The sequence below is a fragment of the Lynx rufus genome, unplaced genomic scaffold (genome assembly GCF_022079265.1).
Source record: "Lynx rufus isolate CCGP_SWC_20201006 ecotype Redwood Valley unplaced genomic scaffold, mLynRuf1.p SCAF_8, whole genome shotgun sequence".
Taxonomy (NCBI): Eukaryota; Metazoa; Chordata; class Mammalia; order Carnivora; family Felidae; genus Lynx; species Lynx rufus.
In genome coordinates this window covers 29,653,572-29,671,128 of record NW_025814896.1, presented here as the reverse complement: position 1 = coordinate 29,671,128, position 17,557 = coordinate 29,653,572, and the positions used below count along the sequence as shown (strand labels likewise).

The 17,557-nt window shown below is 45.5% G+C and overlaps 1 protein-coding gene across 3 annotated transcripts in view; it reads right to left on the bottom strand.

Moving 5' to 3' along the window:
- PTPRA (protein tyrosine phosphatase receptor type A) overlaps positions 1–11,999 on the bottom strand; it is a 160,029-nt gene extending 148,030 nt beyond the window's left edge. For 2 of the 3 annotated variants that reach the window (XM_047067509.1, XM_047067512.1), the window contains exon 1: positions 11,910–11,999. The gene's annotated coding sequence lies outside the window, so the exon portion shown is untranslated. The remainder of the gene's footprint in view (positions 1–11,909) is intronic. The other variant, XM_047067510.1, reaches the window with a different exon arrangement.
- Positions 12,000–17,557: the final 5,558 nt, after the last annotated feature.

Below are 17,557 nucleotides of genomic sequence, written 5' to 3'. Positions count from 1 at the left end.
AGTTAAGCGTCTGATGCTGATTTTGCCTCAGATCATGATCTCACAGTTCGTGGGATCGAGCCCCAAGTCAGGCTCCTCGTTAACACCACAGAGCCTGCTTGAAATTCTCTCTCTCCCCTCTCTCTGGCCCCCACCCCACTTGCTTGCGCACACTCTCTCTCTCTCTCTCTCTCTCTCTGCCAAAATAAATATTTAACAACAACAACAACACTTTCTCAAACTTGCCTCCCCTCCACCATAGACAGCCACTATCAAGAATCACTGCCTGAAAGGTTCACAACTGCTGCCAACAGCACTACTGCTAACTGGGTATGAACTACAAGAAGAAAAAGCAATCTTTTATGACTTCTACCAACGAGTAGCAAAACGCTGGGCCAGGCTAGCACCCCAGACTGGGTAAAGAGAGAAACACCAGCTGGAAGTCGCTGTGAATTTAGCCCGTTAACAAAGTAAGCGGGTTCAGTCGGGCAGTAAGGAGCACCAAAGAGCAGTGGTCTCACAGAGAAAGCAGGCAGAGGTACTGAATCAGGGACTGGCCTCACTCCCTGAGAGGTGAGTAAAGCATTCACATCACTGGAGACATGGAAAGGACCACCAGAAGAACAGAAGCATCCCTGTATAAGCTCTGCCACCCCTCCCCCAGTTCCTTTTAGAAGAACAGTCGAAAGTCCTGGAACTATTCCACATTGCTCTGGTAACAGTACTGCTGATACATCAATGGAAGACATTCTCTTGATTAACGGGTAGTATTAATGTATTTACGGCATTGTATTAAGCCACCGGCCAACCAACGTTTGAAAGCTAATTGCTGGTTAAGCTACTTACTTGTCAATCAATATTTGAGAACCACTTGCACAATTCATAGCAATGAGGTTTCAAATTCTTCCCACACACAGAAGCTCAGTTCACTGACAATCATCTCTTCTAAAAAGCCAGGGTTCTGGAACCCTACTAACATTTCTATTGCTTAAATCATACTTACCAGACATTTCCCATCCCCATCTCTATCCCCACTCGCCCTACCCCAAACCATTCCTGAATGCCATCACTCCTGGCTCTAACAACCATCAAATTAGTCTCTATACTCTGTCCAATTCATTCTCCACAGTAATGACAAACCTTTCAACTATACACCAGCCAATCAACCAATATATACATCCCCAAAAAACGCTCACCTATAAATATGACAACAGTACTAATAAATGTGAATGCTACAAAACACTGATTTTCAAATGTAACAAAGTAATGATCACAATAATGGTTTCTATATGGGTAAGTATAAAAACTATTGCTATCATTAAAATATTAAGTTAATTTTAAAAATATTAGTGTGATCCATATAATCAAATATTTCTCCCTCTGCTTGAAAAACCTCATTCTAATACTTTACGACAGAGCAATCTAAAAGTTGGTCTCAAATCAATGCTTGGCTTTAATGGCTATCATAGCCAGAAAGAAATATGGGTCCAAAAGGAAGGAGCACTATGGCAGTGCTTACTAAATCATGGCCATTTATTTTTCCAACCCCAACCATTATACAAACATTTTCCTTTAAATCTCGCTGGCAAATGTCCATCTTCCCTGATGCAATTACTCTTGAAAACGAATCAGAAGATGTTACATTTTTTATTCCTAACAAATGGATTTGCAATCCCACTAAAACTATTCACTTAAAGTATTTTCTTTTTTAACTTTTTACTATAGAAATGTTGAAACACACAAAAGAAGTGCAAACTCTATAATAAACTCTTTTATACATATATCCAGCTTCGATAACTATTAATATATGGTAAATCATCTATAAATGACCAAATTAAGTTTATTTATCTTGAGAGAGAGAGAGAGAGAGAGAGAGAGAGAGAGCGCGAGCACGCACATGCATACAAGCAGGGGAGGGGCAGGGAGAGAGAGGGAGAGACAGAATCCCAAACAGGTTCCACCCTGTCAATGCAGAGCCCTATGCAGGGCTTGATCCCACAAACTGTGAGATCATGACCTGAGCCAGACACTCAACTGACTGAACCACCCAGGTGGCCCCACAATGAATTATTATTTTTTTAACTTTTAATTTTTTTTTTCAACGTTTATTTATTTTTGGGACAGAGAGAGACAGAGCATGAACGGGGGAGGGGCAGAGAGAGAGAGGGAGACACAGAATCGGAAACAAGCTCCAGGCTCTGAGCCATCAGCCCAGAGCCCGACGCGGGGCTCGAACTCCCGGACCGCGAGATTGTGACCTGGCTGAAGTCGGACGCTTAACCGACTGCGCCACCCAGGCGCCCCATTATTTTTTTAACTTTTAAAAAATGTTTTTATTTATTTTGGAGGGAGACAGAGTGTGAGTGGGGGAGGAGCAGAGAGAGAAAGAGACACAGAATCTGAAGCAGACTCCAGGCTCTAAGCTGTCAGTATAGAGCCCAAGGCGGGGCTCGAACTCACAGAACTATGAGATCATGACCTGAGCCAAAGTGGGACACTGAACCCACTGGGCCATCCAGATGCCCCCACAATGAATTATTTTAAAACAAATTTGAGACATTGCATTATTTCATCCATAAATACTACAGTACTTATCTCTAAGAGAAAACAGTCGGGTTTTTTTTTTTTTTTTTTTTTGAGGTAGGGAGGGGGTAGAGAGAGAGAGGGAGGGAGAATCCCAAGCAGGCTCCACATCGTGGCTCGATCCCATGACTGAGATTATGACCTGAGCCTAAACCAAGAGTTGGATGCTTATCTGACTCAGCCACCCAGGCACCCCAGGAGTCTTGCCTTTTAATATAACTCCAATACTATTATAATACTTTAAAATAATTAAAATAATTTTTCAAAAATCATCGAATATACAGATGATATTCAAATTATTGCCAATGGTTTCATAAATATCTTTTTACAGCTGGTTTATATGAAACAGGATCTAAACAAGGTATACATATTACATTGAGTTAATGTCTCAGGTCTTTTCTAATCTGTAATAATTCTCCATTTTTTTTTGCATTATTTGAAGTAACTGGGTTCGTCTGTAGAATTTCTCACATTATGATTTTCTAATTACATTCTATAAACTTGTGTTAAATCTAGAAATTTAATAAGTCAGATTTGATCTTATTTTGTTTGGGGGAGAATATTTCATGAATGGTGTTATATTTTTCCTACTGTACAACACTGGAGGAACATAAGGTTTAGTTGTATCCATTTTGGAGATAACATAATTAATCATAAGACTGTCAGTCTGATCTATTATAAACTTCCCTAATGGTTTTAACAACCACTGATGATCAATGTCTAGGTCCTTTATTTCACTAGATCATCTGGACATTTTCTAGAAATACATTTGGAGATTTTTATCAGGTAACAAATTATGTTTCCAAGTTTTTCATGTGTAGAGTTATGAGAGTTTTTATAGGTGCAACAAAATAACAATGATATCATGACTCACCAGAGAAATGCAAATAAAAACCACAATGAGATACTACTTCACACCCACTAAGATAGCTTAATCAAGAATGCAGAGGGGGCACTTGGCTTGCTCAGTCAGTGAGCCCCCAACTCTTGATCTCGGGGTTGTGAATTCCAGCCCCACATTGGGTGTGGAGCCTACAAAAAAAAAAAAAAATACAGAACAACAAGTGTTGTTGAGGATATGGAGAAACCAGAACCCTGGTACACGGCTGCTAGAACTGTAAAATGGCGCATCTGCTTTAGAAAATGGTTTTGGCAGCTCCTCTAAAAGTTAAAGAGTTATTACCATTTAACCCAGCAATTCCACTCCCAGGGCATATACTCAAGAGAAATTAAAACATATGTCTACGTAGAAACATGTTCACAACAGCATTATTCGTTAATAGGCAAAAAGTGGAAACAATCCAAATGTTCACTAACTGATTAAGGGATAAACAAAATGTGGTGTATTCATATAATGGGACATTGTATCACTCAGTTACAAAAAGCAATGAAGTACAATACATGCCCAACATGCAGGAACCCCAAGAACATTAACTAGGTAAAAGCCACACATTGTACGATTCCATTTATATGGTATGTCCAGAACAGGCATATCCATAGACTCAGAAAGGTAACCTGACTGCCAGAGGCTGGGGGATGGGCTGAATGGGGAATGACACTAATGGGTGCATAATTTCTTCTTGGGATGATGAAAATGTTCTGGAAAAAAAAAAAAAAAAAGAAAATGTTCTGAAATTAGATGGCGGTGATGACTGTACAACTCCAAGAATATACTGAAAACCTCTGAACTATACATTTTAAAAGGGTGAATTTATGATATGTAAATTATATTTCAATAAAGCTTTTTTTTTAATTACGAGGAAAAGACTACTCCAGAGCACATTTCTTTGTAAGAGAAGAAAAAGTGGTTACTTTTCATTCACTGTTAAGATAACACCTTTTTACTTGAAGAGACAGATTGAGGATATTAATTTTTCAAATAATATTTGCCAGGTAGCACACACAGAAAAAGTCAACAATTTTTTTTGTAAAAGAAAAATGCATAACATCAACTCTACAAGAGAGCCAACAAATGATAACCTGCCTCAATAGTCCATGAAGAGGCAGTGAATGAATTTCATCCCTTTATTCAGTCAAAGCAACTTTGTCGGTAGTTTACATTTAGACAATTATTCCACACAGCAGTGTCATTAAAGCAATCATTGACTATTATGTCTTCTCCAGTATAATCTTCCTCCAGTAGCTCACAAAAGATGTAATGGGGGGGGGGTATTATTAAAAGAAAACCTAGCAAATACTAAGACATGATAGAAGCTTCTATACTTTTATAATTACATATAGCAAACCTCCCATACTGCAGAATTTGTCCTAATACTGTTCAAATCTTCAGCAACATTTTCTGTTCATCATACAAGAGTATTTGCTGAAAAAGGAATGCATTTTGGTTTCTTGACATATTGTTTTCCATACTTTTTTTTAAAGCAAGCCTTTTGGTGGGTAGGGCACAACAGGAAGAACCTGTCAATGGTATGTGTCTTCTTGTCTTCCATAAGAATGAGAAACCTCAAAATACATACTTTAGTAACTAGGTTAATAAAATTGTGTAAAGCATCTCACTGAATAGCCTATAACTTGAAACATCACTGGAAAAAGAAAAATGTAGAGTTTCTCTGTATGCTGTTTTCAGATGTCTTGGTACTAATGACAGGCTTGTATTTCATTATTTCATATCTCAAGGTTCTACATACTCTTAAAACAAGATTCCCATCAGTGACAGAGGATGTAAATCCATGTTTTAAATAGGCTTCTCTATACTTTCCAATATATTAAGGGCTGACTTATTTAACCTGATTTAGTAGCTCACCAAGAGTTTGTAATAGCTGAACAAGGGTCAGCTATTTGTGCTTGCATTATTCGTATTTTCTTCAGTCCCTGGTTTCTTTGCTGAAATTGCTTTAAGTCACTTGTCCATTTTGTGAGGGTTAGTTTAATAAAAACTAACATAAACTGTTATCAATGATGCAATATACTGAAAGCAAATGTATGGTTATGGATCTGCTTGCTCACAGCAGAACTCCCTTGAGGACACCCAAAGTTCTACAGTTAACACATTAACACTGACTTACAGACCCAAAAAGATGCCGGTGACAATACCTAAATTTAATGCTTTATCATAAAAATGATAAAAAGCTCTAATTTTCTTCCAGCATCACAGTGAATCATCCTACCTACCCCACTTTGAAAACTACCGCTCCAGATTGCAGCTACAGTGAACTTTTTACAACTGCAAATCTGATTAGTTCACTCTCCTCCTTATAATCCTATAATGGCTTAGCTCTGCCTTCAGGATAAAGTCCAACACCCTTGCATGTCATATAGGGCCCTTCAACTCTGGCTCCTGTCTCTCTCTAGCCCCGTAGTTCTCAGCCCTGGCTGCCTACTGGAACCACTTGGGGAGTTAAAAAAATATACATTCTCAGGCCTCTCACCCTAGACCAACTAAATCAAAATACCTGGGGGTGGGGTATTTGCATCCCTGATTTTTTAAGTTCCTCAGGTGAATCTAAAGTGCAGCCAGTGTGGAGAACTACCCCTCTTACTCACAAAGGCCTCAATTAGGCCTTGCTACTCTAAATGTGATCAAGCCACCCACAGCAGTATCTGCCTCACCAGGGAGCTGGTTAGTAATGCAGAATCCCAAGTCCCACCCTAGACCTACTGAATTAGGACTTGGCATTTTAACAAGGTCCCCTGATGGTTGATGTGAACATTCAAGTTAGAGAAGCAATGCCCTAAGTTACTAAACCCCTTCTCAGCTCAGGGCCTTTGTAAATTTTTAAGTACTGTCTAACATTGAATTTCTCTGGCATTAGCTCACAAATGTGAAAGGTCATACATCACATCCATGTTACTCTAGGATATCCCCAGTTCCTGGCACAATGTCTAGTATTCTCAGTTAAACAGCATCTAGTCTTATGTTTCATACCTAAATTTCCACAATATTTCTGACCTATTAACCATGTATTTCCTTAAAAACAAGTTGCCTTTAGGGGTGCCTGGGTGGCTCAGTCGGTTGAGCGTCTAACTTCAACTCAGGTCATGGTATCACGATTCGTGGGTTTAGGCCCCACATCAGGCTCGCCGCTGTCAGCACAGAGCCCCCTTCAGATCCTCTGTCCCCGTTTCTCTCTGCCCCTCCCCTGCTCGTGTTCTCTCTCTCAAAAATAAACAAACACTGGGTGAAAAAAAAAGTTCTTTAAATACATAACTCTTGGATAGGATACATAACATAGCACTGTACTTATTTCAAAATCTAAATGAGCTACTGATCTCTTTCCAGAGAAATGTAAATTAAACCTAATTCAAAGTGCCATGTCGTTTTGGTTAAATTAATAAAATCAAATATTAGGTTTTGTTTGTAATACCATTGACTGGATTGTCAGGAAAAAGGGCCACATAAATTGCTGATAATGTTATAATGTAGTTCAACCTTTCCAGATAGCAATTTGGCACTGGAACCATAACCTGACTCAGTGAACCCATCTCAGGAGCAAGAGTCCAAGAAAATAATCCAAAAGAAGTATTTGAAGAAAGGTGCTGAAAAGTACCCTTTATGGGGCACCTGGCTGGCCTAATCAGCAGAGGATACGAGTCTTGATCTTGGGACTGTGAGTTTGAGCCCCATGATGGGTATAGAGATCACTTAAAAATAAAATCTTAACCAAAAAAAAATCTTAACCAAAATCATTTATAATAGTAAAAAGAATTAAATTACTGTTATCAATGCATAGAATACTATTCTGTGATTTAAATCAGATACATAAATGAGGGGCGCCTGGGTAGCTCAGTCAGTTGAGCAACTGACGATTTCGGCTCAGGTCATGATCTCACAGTTAGGGAGACAGAGCCCTGTGTCAGGCTCTGAGCTGAGCGTGGAGCCTGCTTAAGATTCTCTTTCTCTCTTCCTCTCCCTGCTCGTGCTTTCTCTCTCTCTCTAAAATAAAAAAAAAAAAATTAAAATTTAAAAATATTTATATATAAATTAGATACATAAATGAGTATAAAATATTTGATGCTCTTCAAAAATACAAAAATCATATTCCATGTATACAGACTATTAAAAAAAGCCATGCCTGTATACTGACACAAATAGATGTGAATGTAAATGTACAAGAGCCTGCCTGGCTTAGTCGGTAGAGCATGCAACTCTCGATCTCAAGGGCTGAGTTTAAGCCTCACATGGGGTGTGGAGCCTACTTAAAAATAAACAAAGAAATAAATAAAGTAAATATAGTTTGGGTGGGGGGATGGGTTAAATAGGCGACGAGGATTAAGGAGTGCACTTGTGATCAGCACCAAGTGATGTATGGAGTTGGTGAATCAATATATTGTACACGTCCCATGATCTCATGGTTCTTGGGTTCGAGCCCTATGTCGGGCTCTGTGCTGACAGCTCAGAGCCTGGAGTCTGCTTCAGATCCCTGTCTCTCTGTTCCTCCCCTGCTCAAACTCGGTCTCTCTCTCTCAAAAATAAATAAAAGATTAAAAAGAATTATAAATGTATGTATATTTTGCACACCTGAAACTAATATAACACTGTATGTTAACTGGAATTAAGGTAAAAATTTAAAAAAATAAAACAAATACAATTTTACATTTAAAATTTTACAATTTAATAAATTCTCTTTTCTATAGAGAGTATATATACATAATTTCGGTAAACGCTATACCCAAAATGGGGCTTGAACATCTCGGGCTTGAACCCTGAGAACAAGCGTCACATGCTCTAATGACTGAGCCAGCCATCCTTATAGAGAATATATTAAAACAAATTTTAATGTTGGGTTATTTACAGGTTTGCTGTTCAATTTTATTAAGTTTGTGTTATATAGTGCTATTTTTGTTGTACTCAGTCTCACTAAAAACATATTTCTTCAGCTTTGGTATTTGGGAACATTTATTAGTTATTGCACTGGAAGTAAAAAGACAAGATTCTGTATTTGGCCAGCTTCCTGCTTATAATTCAAATTCAAACTTCACCTGCATCCCATTTTTTCCACATGAAGGTGGAGAAAAATAATACAACAATGTTTACAAATCAATTCTGAGTGCCTCCAGTGAAAGGTGCTGGACCAATACACATATCAGAACTGCTTAAAAAACAACCACCACCCATGCTGACAAATCACACAAGGCACTTATCCTTCTGAGCCTCAATGTCTCCCTCCATAAACCAAAAGAAATCAGTTAGAATCACATGGCGGGGGGGGGGGGGGGGGGAGGGGGTGGGAAGTAGGTGAAGGAAAAGTAGGCTTATGATATCTGAAAAAGCATCGCATACACACGCTGATCAAAATCCACTGAGTCCCATTCACATTTTGGGAGGAGAATGACTGAGTTAGTACAACCCCCTTGAAGAGGTGGCGATTTGGCTATATGTCTGAAAATTTTAAATGCACATATATTCTTTGACCCAGTAATTCCACTTCTAGAAATACATGGTTCAGATCATTTTACACATAAGTTCCTAACAATGTACTATCTACAAAAACATTCATTGTAACACTGTAATAGAAAAACCTGGAAACTTAAATGTTGCTTAACACAAAGACTAGTTACAAACTATGCTGCAGCCATACAATGAAAAAACTTTAAAATGTCAACAGAAAGAATGAACAGCTTTATATCTACAAATATGGAATGATTTTCTAAATGTGCTAAGGAAAAAGGAAAAAGGTGTGACTGGTATGTACCACGGGCGGAGGAACATGGACAGGTAGACATGTGTTTCTAAAGCAACAGTGTCTATGTAAGGCCACCGAAACTGGAAACTTCAGCCATCTCTGGAGGAAGCAGGGTAGGAGGGAGACTTATTTTCTTCTCTCTTCCTTTTTATACTGCTGGAGTTTTTTTCTCAGATGTATCGATCTTTTCCCAAAACTGAGGATTCTCTGTAGGCCTCCCTCTGAGTCTAAGAGGCTATCATTCTGCCCCAGTAGGGCTTGGTCATTGCCTCCTAAATTGCAAGGGCATCAGCATCTGGCCTCACACTGCCCCGAAGTGATCTTTTAGAGCCCAGTCAGCCCAGGTCCCTGACGGTCTTTAAAATCCCCCAGTGGCTCTCCACTGCCCAAACTCGAAAACAGCACAAACAGCCCTGCAAGCTCACTCTAATCTCATCTCCCACCCTTCTCCCCTCTACCCAACCCAGTTGTTTAACCTCTCCCTGCTCCCCAAGGATAGTGGATTCCTTCCACCTCCAAGCCCTCCTTCTTTCCTACGCGCTGCTCCTTCTTTCCTACATCCTGTCTACAACCCACAAACTCATATGCACCCTTCATGACCCAAACACCCCTCCCAGGAAAGCTTTCTTGGACCTCTCAGGGAAGGAGTGCTGTCTATGCAGCGTGGCAGATGCTCTGGAACTAGACTGCCAAGATTCAAATCCTGACTCTTCCTCCATCTGCCCACTATATGGCCTCAGTTTCCACCCTTGTCAAACAGGAATAAGCCCCTACTTGGCTGTTGAAAGATTAAGTCATTCATAGAATGAATTGATTACAAAGCGTCTCACAAGGCAAATAAAATAACTATTCTTATTATTATCACATTGTCATAGCACTTAGGATGTATTTGTATTCACCTTACCTGTACTATGAGCCCCTAAAAGGTAAAGATTTTACTCCCTTGCTTTTATTTTGCATCCCAAGCACTTCACGTGGCAAACAGAAGGCACATGAATGCCTTTACTTAAATCAGAAGATTGGCTTTTCTGGTTCTGAATTTCATCCAGATGGTAAATAACTAGCTAAAAGGTACCCAGTGAACAGCCTCCTGGATCCCACACGCCCTAGAACGCACATCTGAGCCAGACCACTTGAGGCCAGCAGAGGTGAAAAAAGACCAGGGGGCTTTGAGGCTTTCAGAGACAGGCAGATTGGAGACCAGGAAGATGTTGAGACCTGCCGGTTCCTGCTGACTGACTACTTACGGGGACTGGGTGAAATGGACACGGGGAGACAGGCAACCAGGATCCTGAAAGTCCCGGGCGTGCCAGGGACTCCACGCAGACAGGCCTTCAGGAAACACCCAGGAGAAGATGCTCTGGGGCAGTGGGGTTCTGGGAGTACACAGAGACAAGACACCCAAGGGGGAAGAGATGGGATGGGACCCACAGGACAACGGAGAGGAAGAATCCTCCCGGCACGGCAGATGGAAAAAGGAACACAAGACACAGCTCCTGGCCTCAGGAAGCTTCCCAAAGGAGAAGATCTTTAAAGAAAGAGGTACAGCTTGGCAGGTAAAGGCGGGGCGGGGAGAGGCTCGCACGAGCAAGGGCGTGCAAAGGCGTGAAGAGGCAGTCCAGCAGGGGTGAGGGCTGAATGGCTAGGGGTGAGGGAAGCTCGCAGTAAATATGAATGGCCAGCCTGTCCAGAGGCTCGCATGACCTGATGGGACATTCTGGGCTTCATTCATCCCGTGGGAAAAGGAGAGCGAGGAGTTTTTAAGTAAACAAGTGACAGCATCAGATCTGTGTTTTCTGAAGGAGTGGCCAGGCAGGAGGATGTTCGCCCATCTTCCACCCTCGCTCGGTTCTCTCCTCGCCCACCATCTTCTGGTTCTGGGGCTGCCGTCACAGCAAGCAGGCGGCAGGCGAAGATGCCTCCTGGGAGAGGTGACTGGTCCTGGAACACGAATCCCTACCCCGGGAGCAGGTTTCTGAAGGCATTTGCCCCTGCCTACGGAGGCTCTGAGCATTCCTCCTCTCGGTCCTACAAACATCATCCCTGATCTAAAACACAAGCAAACAACCCACCCTCGGCTCTGCCATTGTCATTTGTATCTTCAGGACGTACAATTAGGAACCAATTCTCCAAAAACCAAGGTTGGTTCTATTTACCAAAAGTAAAAAGGAAGGAGATCTGCGTTCCCAATCGGCTCATTTTGAATTCTGGGCAGCTCTGAGCCCCTATTTCCCTTCTTTAAGCAGCCTCAACAGTTGGGAGTGGGCGGAAAAGAGGGGGGCCTGGGACAGGGGCCAGGGGGGCTTAAGGGAAAGAAAAGTTGGTCTCCGCAAGAGCAAATTTTCTCATGCCAGGAGCTCTCCTCTTTCTCCCCATTAAATGGCCCTGAGCAGATTCTGGTCTCACCGTTCCAAGTTGCTTCGTTCAGAATGAACTACGGCAGCGCCCTGGCCTGGCCCCAGGAGGACGCACGCGAAGTTCCCGGGCAGTCGAGAGGGGTCGGCGCCCTGTCCGGCACGTTTCCGGGGACCCCCCCTCTCCCCGCGGACAGCGCAAGGACGCGGGGGTCCCACTAGAGCCGCCTGATGGCTGCTACCGGGAAAAGAGGGGCCGGGGCTCCGGCCCGCGACCCCTCCCACCCGCGCCTGCGGGCCGCCCCCCCTTGCGGAGCCCACCGGGGCGGCGGCGGCCGCGAGCACTCACCGAGTCCGGCGCTGGGCGGGACCGCTGGGGACGAGGACGGCGGCTCCGCCTCGGCTCCGCGGCGGCGTCTCGGCCCGCCACACGCCCTCAGGGCCGCCGCCCGGCCCGCGGCTCGGAGCTCCGCGGCGGCGGCGGCGGCCTCGCCTCCATGGCGAGGGGAAGCGGCTGAGGGGCGACTGGGCGGGCGGCGGTGATGGCGGCCGCGGCCCGGGGTCCGAGCTGGCTAGCGCGCGCGCGTCTCTGTCAGCGCCGCACTCGCCGCAGCCTCGCTCCCGACCCGGCCTTGGCTGTAAGGCGCTTCTTCATTGGCGGTTCAGAGACGGGCGCTGATTGGCCCATACCGAAAGGGCGTCTCCGGCCCGCGCGGGCCCCGCCCCTGCGCGCCTCCGAGCGCTCGCTCGCTAGCTCGTGTAGGGCGCTGAGCCTGGGCTCACGGTCTCGCCCGCTCCTACGCCGCCGGGGAGGGAGGCTTGAGTGCGCCCCACCGCCGCTCAGACGTCGGGGAAGCCGGAGCCCGGGGGCACTGATGCCGGTGCCCCAACGCCTTCCGCTTCGACAGTCCCAGCCCCCTGGACGTGGGCCTTCTTCCCAGCTTACAGATGCGGAAACTGAGGCCAAATGCAAGTTATACCAATGTTTAGCAACCAGGACGGCCTGGAACTCAAAAGCTGCCTTTCCACCCCGCTCTCCAAATGTGTTCCATTCTGACTTTTTACCCTCCCCCCAGTTGCTGCAAGGTACTCAAAAGGACGTAGGCTCTCTCGGGGAGAGGAACCTGCGAAGCCCCTAGAATGGACCTGGCACCATAAGTGTCCTCTTACGCACCATGTCAGCTCACGCCATCCCCACCCAAACTCCAAGGAAATCTCTCCCGCTTTCTAGATGCGCGTACCGGGGCCTGGCTTGCCACGGAGTCGAGTAGAAAAATACGACACACGGTGCTCTGCGGAGGGGATGTCGTTTGCGATACGCCATGGGGGAGGGGAGGCTCAACCGCAGAGAGGACCGGGATATGCGTTCCGCCCCTAGGACTGGGGTCAGGGTTGCAGGCGTGGCCCTCCTCCCCGGGGCTCCCTGCCCCACGTGTGGTGTCCCAAAGCTACGCGTACGTCTGTCCGGCCGCAGTGGGTTCCCAGGCTACCGGACTTGGGCGTCCGCAGCTGAAGCCCCTTTACACGGGGCTGGTGTGTGGCAGGTGAGACGTTCTCCTGGTTGTGGCCCCCACACGAGGTCCCTCGAACGCTCCGATCCCCGATCAGGGCGAGTGGTTGGGCGTCTGCAGGCTGGAGACATATTGCAGAGCAGTGTGCAAACGGAGATTGCTGGGGGGCCCTTAATCCCAGAGCTGGAGTCCGCGCCTGCGGTGGGTGGCTCCCGAGGGGAAGTCTGGCCAGCGGCAACTCTCCGTGACAAGGGGTGCCTGGGGGTACATTTTGGCGCAAGAGTCCACGTCAGCTGCTATTTCCTCGGGGTTGGTGCCCCGATTACCTCCAGTCCCCACCACCGCTTGTAGTTGGGGCGCCAATTTAGGACTGTATATGCACGCTCCCTCCTCCACATTTGTGGAATAAGTGAGTGTATGCTGACCAGAGCCAAGGCCTGGGAATACGGGGTGCGGTGGGCCTCCTTCAGGCCGTCCCTTCCCAGGCAGGGAAGTTCCTTCTCTATGGAGAGTGGTGTCTCTTGCTCCCTCTCAGCAGGGCCCCGCCCAGCGGGGTCACCGAACTGCCAAACCCTCCGCGCCTCTGCCCAGTGGACACTCTAGCCACATGCCCAGTCTCTGTTAGACCCCAGGGGCAGCCAATGGGGGCAAGTTCTTCCAAACATTTCCCAGAAAGTCCCAAGTCAATCTGCCTGCACAGGGGAAAAGCCTGAACTCAAAGCATTTAGAAACCCTGGGGGAAAAAAAAAGACTGTATGTGCAGGAGGCATGTGGGTGGCTAGGGTAGCAACAGTTCCTTAAGACCAGACCTCACCAGCTTAGTTTTGCCTTGTCTACATCTGACCTACCCTATTATCTCTTAGTATGCTTCTTTTGGCTGATTTGTTTCTTTACAATTTTACTTACATTGCCATAAAATGTTTGACATGCTACTTACACTTTCTAACATGTTAAAATAACTATTAAAATAAAAAGTGTCAGGGCACCTGGCTGGCTTAGCAGAGCATATAGCACTTGATCTTGGGGTTGGGAGTTTGAGCCCCACGTTGGGGGTAGAGTTTACTTAAGTAAAATTTAGAAAAAAAGTGTTTATCCTCAAGATCATCTGAAGGATACCCCCTACACACACACACACACACACACACACACACACACACACACACACAAATGTCACACTTGGGAAAATGCTGCTGGTTGGGTGTGAGAGTCACAGAGCCCTGGGGTTCAAGCCCTGGCATTGACTGAGTGACCTAAGTCTACCTCTGCTACTCTTCCTGGAACGTCCCAGGCCGGGGACTGAGAATTATAAGCATGTACAGCTTGGCAAGTGACCCATTCTCAGGAAATGCAGTTCCTTCTCTCCATGAGACAGTGGCCCTGTGGTCAGTGCATTTGTGGTGTGCATGTAGGGGTGAGAGAACCTCAGACCAAGGAGAGGCAGGGTCTTGGACATCCCATCCTGAAGACCCTGGTTTGGTTCAGCTCGGTAATCACACAGACCCTGTTTCCAGTGGAGAGGACAGAGTTCCATCCTCATCTGCCCACCTATGGAGACCTGCCCAGCCTCCCCTTCCCATCTGAGGCCCAGGGGTTCCACACTTTTGCCCCATCACCACAGGACAAAGGGATGTCTTCCAAGAGGAGAGAATAAGAGAGCGGGCCCGAGAGAGGAAGGCAGGCAGGTTTCCTGTACTCAGGCCCACCCACGTGGGAGGCCGAAGCCCTGCTCCCAGTCCTGCTTTAGGCCCTGCCCGCCGGGGCCTATGCCTACACGTGTAGGTGCATACACGTATAGGTAGGCACTCGTCATCCACCCCACAGGTGCCCCAAGGAGTCACAGGGTTCACGAGAAAAGGGCTGGACTGAAGAGCTGGAGAATTGGGGTAAAGGACTCCTATTTCATTAGGTAGATCACCTCCCCTCTCCAGGCCTTCTTTCTCCATCTAGCAAATGGAACAATGAATCATTCACTCGACAAATACTGAGGGCAAACCATGCGCTGGACGCAGCAGGGAATAAAACAGAAAAGGTCTCCGCTCTCAGGAATTTAGATTGTGGATGGGGAGACAGACAATAAACAAACAAGTGAAAAAGAAAATTTCCTAAATGCTGTAATGAAAATAAAGCAAGGCAAAATGATAGAAAGTTGGAGTAAATGAGAGCCAAGTGCCTTTCCAGGCCACTGTTCTACCTCCAAGGGTCATTTGCTTGAGCTTTGTACCTAAAAAAGATTGCAGCCCCCTTATCTTGAGAAGGCCTCCACCCTCACTCCAGGGCTGTCATTGATATCCTAAACCAGAAGAAAGGTTTCCAAATTTTTTGCCCCCAGTCCCAAAATCCTGGTCCTAGGCGCAATCCTAGCCCCATTCATTGGCCAAGACATGGCCCCATTTATGACTGTAGACCCAGGGCAGCTGTGCAAATCTTTCAGAGTAGAAGGCTTTTTACATTAATTTTAATTGAGCAATCTAAGATTTTGGGGGAAAAATACCGTTTTAAAAATATCACTGTAAGTGTATGCATTTGTCAAAACTCTGCAAATGTACACTTAAGATCTGAGCATTATATATAAATTGTATCTAAAAAGAAAAAAATTGCAGATAATGAACTGTAGTTAATGAAATTCTGAAGTATTTATTTATTTATTTTTTTCAACGTTTATTTATTTTTGGGACAGAGAGAGACAGAGCATGAACGGGGGAGGGGCAGAGAGAGAGGGAGACACAGAATCGGAAACAGGCTCCAGGCTCTGAGCCATCAGCCCAGAGCCTGATGCGCGGCTCGAACTCACGGACCGTGAGATCGTGACCTGGCTGAAGTCGGACGCTTAACCGACTGCGCCACCCAGGCGCCCCTAAATTCTGAAGTATTTAGACAGAAGTGTACCAAGGACTGCAACTTAGTTTGAAGTGCATCTTAAGATGGATAGAGGGATGGATAGATGGAGAAATGTATGATACAGTAAGTATAGTAAAATGCTAACGGCAGAATCCAGGTGGTGGGTACATAGATGTTCAATGCAAATTCTTTCAACTTAACTAGATGTTTGCAAGTTTTCATGATAAAATATTGGGGGAGGGAGGGAATCAGTGTTTAACGTTACAAAAAAGTACACAAAGCTGCCTTTAATTTGCCGACAGCTCTCCCCTGGGACAATTCTGGTGCTTCTCCACATGCATACACCCTGTTATGTAGTCACCTCGTTTGTATGTCATCGTTATTTCTCACCTATTTCTAAACTTCCTATGTATAGTGCTTAATATTTGCACATCACAGGAGTTCATATGGGGCATGTTACTTTGGGGGTGCAGGCTTTTTACTGTGTACATTCTCAATGCAGTGCCCAGGGCCCCCTTTCCAGAGAGGGCACGCTGGGTTGCAAAATACCAACCCTTTTTCACTGAGAACAGTTAGAGGAACTGGAGGCAACATTTTAAAAAGGCATCGAAGAACTGCCAGGGCAGTGAGCAATTGTGAGGCCAAGCCTGGGCAGGAAGAACTCCAAATGATGAGCCTAATATTGGGATCTCTTTTCCTCTCCCTGGACCTGTCTGCTGATTGTGAAAGAAGGCTGACGGGCTGTGCCTAACTGGGATTCCCAAAACTGGCCACAGTGTGGGCTCTGCACACTCTTCCAGAGCCTTGCCTCTCCCCTAGCAAGAAGAGTCTATATGCCCTTGAAACGGGGTGGGAATGTCCCCCCACCTGACAGAATATGGCAGGTACTCATGGGCCCTGTGACTTCCAAAGCTGGTTTGGGAAGGCTGCACAGCTCTGTCTGGCTCCCTTGGGAGGCCGTCCTTGGAACCCGGCTGCCATGTTGTGAACTCTCCTGGGTCACAGGTGTTCTGGCCCACGACCCCAGCCAAGGTTCCCGTCAACAACCAGCTTCAACCCCCAGACTTGTGAGTTAGCAAGCCTTCAGATGATTTCAGCCCCCCGATGTCAGGTCACCCCAGCCTTTGAGTCTTCCAGCTCATGTCCCAAATATCGTGAAGCAGAAATGACTGTTCTATCCTGTCCAAATTCTTGCCCCAAGTAATAAGTGGTGAGCATAACAAATGGCCGCTTTGTAGTGTGATTTATATCCCCTTGGAAGATATTCAAACTTACATTTTTTACAAATCATATGGAGGGAAAAGAAGAAAAAGAAACACCTTACCAGGCTCTGAGTCACTCTTTTCAAGCACTCAATTCAAGTCAGCTCTAGGGGTGTTAAGGAGGGAAAGCCAGAAGCTCCAGTGAGACTTGCCCTCCCTCTGGGCTTTGGTCTCCTTCTTTGTCCTTCTCCTAGACTAAGGGCGCAACAAGAGGAAAAGGAAATGCCCTCAGTGTTGGGTGGGGGCACAAGGGCATGAAGCCAAGGTAACTGGAGTGCAAACTGGAGGCCAGAGATGGGGTCTGGAGGGCCAAGAAGGGCTCCTACTGATGGGGATGAAGCTTCTATTTTGGGTAGGGGAGAGTCAGGGGACTCCAGTTTGTGGTT